The sequence below is a fragment of the Bos taurus genome, chromosome 19 (genome assembly GCF_002263795.3).
Source record: "Bos taurus isolate L1 Dominette 01449 registration number 42190680 breed Hereford chromosome 19, ARS-UCD2.0, whole genome shotgun sequence".
Classification (NCBI taxonomy): domain Eukaryota; kingdom Metazoa; phylum Chordata; class Mammalia; order Artiodactyla; family Bovidae; genus Bos; species Bos taurus.
The window spans coordinates 50,926,018-50,929,011 of NC_037346.1; the positions used below are offsets into that span (position 1 = coordinate 50,926,018).

The 2,994-nt window shown below is 53.4% G+C and overlaps 1 long non-coding RNA gene across 2 annotated transcripts; it reads right to left on the reverse strand.

Moving 5' to 3' along the window:
* On the reverse strand, positions 1-2,433 carry LOC101907887 (uncharacterized). 2 transcript variants are annotated; one of them, XR_003030958.2, is made up of 4 exons: positions 1,833-2,412; positions 1,282-1,545; positions 292-389; positions 1-196 (listed from the first exon to the last, which is right to left on the reverse strand). It is a non-coding gene; the product is annotated as an uncharacterized lncRNA (long non-coding RNA). The 2 variants fall into 2 exon arrangements; XR_009491796.1 differs by having other exon boundaries at positions 292-1,545; positions 1,833-2,433.
* Positions 2,434-2,994: the final 561 nt, after the last annotated feature.

Sequence of the window (2,994 nt, forward strand, 5' to 3'; positions counted from 1 at the left end):
TTTTCATTCTTTTTCTATTTAATATTATATTTTGATTATGGAAAATATTCATTTATTTGAGTTAAATATTATTTTATTCAAAAGTTATAAATATAAAATGACACATAGCCAGAAAAGGGTCACTCCCTCTTCATCACTCCGACTGTCACTCACATAGGAAGTAATCTTCCAGTTCTGCGGTAGCCCTCCTGTTTTTCTGCAAAGATGAGCGTATGCATGTATCAGAAGCTAAGTGGACACAGATGCAGATTCTCTCCTTCCTTCTTACACAGCAGGTAACACAGAACATACCTTCATTTGTTGTCTTCTCTGCAGCCTGTATGACTCACTCTGGAACCTCGTCTAACTCTGCTCCACTCCACCGTATGGTACATCCAGAGCACAAAGTCCTGGATGTTATATAGGTTAGACAGTGGTCAGGGCTTGGGGTCCAGGCTCCCCTACCTGCACCAAGCAGAGCTTTGACATCTCCTGGCTGCCCGGGCCTCTATTCTTCATCTGTAAAGCTAGGCCCAGGGAGGTGGAGGCTCAGTGCAGGTGAGCCAGACAAACATCACAGGCAGCGATTCTACTCAGTGTCTGTGGGAAATCTTGAGCCAGGTCAGAAGGTGAGGCCAGAGTCCTTACCCCAAGCTGCCCAGACTCCCTTCAACATTGGCCCAGGACCCACCTGAATGCTGGGGTGAGGGGGCAGTAATAGGGGTTATTTTCCCCAGTGCCCCTGATGGGACCAAGGCTGTATTTTCCAAAGAAACAATGTCCCAAACTAGTTCTCTTAGAACTTCAGGTTGTAGGTTAAGGTTTAAAAGCCCCTGGCTGGGCTGACCTGGGGACTGAAGCTCCTTCCACCTGTCTCTTTGGGAAAGTTGTGGCTCATTCTCAGAGCAAGTGGCTTCTGAGGCTCCTCTGAGCTAGACCTGGGGAGGCTCAGCCCTGCCTCACGCTGTGTTTACACTCCAGCTGAATGCATTTAAAATATATATAAAGATATATATAGACAGATATAATTGTAGCAAAATTACAATTTAAATTTAGTAAGTTTAAAATCCACCTTCCAACATAGATACTCTGGGTGATTATCTGTATTATCATTAAGGCTTTCCACTGCCAAAGGAAAAAAAAAATGTGAGTTCCTGATGGTGGCCTGCTGTCCACCCTCAGCACTCTCCACCTCATGGCCACCCGCTCAGCCCATTCTCCAGGCCTTTCCTCAGCTCCCTCCCATCAGAAAGGAGATGCCCACAGGTCACCTGCTGGGGGGCTTCCCTGACAGTTTCCCACCTGCTGCCCTCTGCCTGGTTTTCTCGTTTTCTGTCCACTCGTGACCTCACATTGTGGAGTCCCTTGAGCAGCTGTTTCCATCATCTGCCCCCTTACCCCCAGCAGACAAGCCTGGGACAGGGCTCCGGTGAGTGCATGTGAGATCGTCAGGGACCCCCACGCCCCCACCACCATGCATGGAGCTGCCCCACATCTGGTCTCAGTTGGTGACCTCCAGGCCAGGCAGACACCTGAACAGGTAAGAATCTCGGCTCCTACTCACACCTGGAAAGGAGATCACACTGTTAATTTCATGAAATTAGTTCCGTTTCTAAGCTGCCACCGGCTAGCAGAAGAATCAACACCCTTGATTCAGGAGCTTGCTGGGCCCTCAGTGTCCTCCTCTGAGAAGTGGATCCTGACTCCTGGGTGGAGGGTGGTGGTGCTTCTGCAAGATGGTGCGAGGAAAGTGCTCAGCATAGTCCCCAACGCCCCGCCCTCTAGCCAGTTCTATAAGCAAACACGGTGGGATTTGGAGAGGACAGGGAAGCCACCTTCCTGCTCCTCCTCACCTCCTCGTCCCTCCCAGGCAGTGGCTTGACAGCTGTTCCCAGAATCTGCTTTGAATTAAAAAGTGGTGTAGCTCTTTAAGAAAAGCATCCGCCGCCCCCGCCGCCCTGCTGCCCCCTTTGAAGTCGCTGGCGCTGAAAGGTTCCCAGTGGCAGATCTGAGGGTTTGTTTCTGCCTCCCCAGAGGCCACGTGCGGATCACAGGGTGAGAGGGAGGGAGGGCCGAAGGTCACATGGCCTGCAGCCGCTATTGCAGCCAGCGCTGAGGACCAGCAGGCTGCTCGGATGGGGACCAGCCGACTGGAGCTCATTAGGGCTCAGCAGAGCCAGCAGCTGGGAAAACTAAGGAGGAGCTGTCTCTGGCCCTCTCCACAGGCCTGGGGCAGCCTGACCTCCCCCTCACCCTCTCATCTATATAGTGAGGAGCATGCCCTGGCACTTTGCAGATGCTCTGGTGACACCCCCAAGAAGCCCCATCTCCACAGATGTGTAGGAAGCCCCTCCCATCCCCATCACCTTCCTCCCCTCAGCTTTGGAATGTGGCTGGTCCCAGGGGGACCCCGGTGGACCCTGACACTCTATAGTTAGCCCAGGTCAGCTGTGGGTTGGCATCCAGGAGAGTCCTTCAGCCAGGATCGCCCACCAGCCAGGTGGGGCTGTGTGGGGAGGGTGGGCTGGGGTCAAACCTGGGGCCAGAAAACTCTACCAGTCCTCTGTTCACAGGCATGGGAGGGCGGGGCTTGCGGCAGAGTGACAGGCACATCTGGTACTCAGCTTCCTCCTTCAGCCCTAGAGGCTCTCACCCCTAAGTAAAGGGAGCTCTGATTCCCACATGCTCCCATTCCTATGGTGAGGGGCGTATGGGTCCTTTCTGCAGGTGACCCCAAGGCTGCTCAGGCCGGGCCTGCAAACGGCCACCTGCAAACAGGAGAGGACAACTTCTAACATCATGCCTCAGAGTTGTTTGTAAAGGCCTGGAACTGACCAGGTGGCCCCAGACCCTGTACCAGACGGCTCCAGGGGATGGGCTTTTCTCATCAAGGCCCCAGGATGTGAACCGAAGGGGGTTTCTGCTGATGGAGAGCTGGGGGTCGGGGAAACCAAGCAGATTCAAGTTCTGTGATTGCGTGACCTCAACTTGAGGCCCCTCCCACAGCTCAAAGCT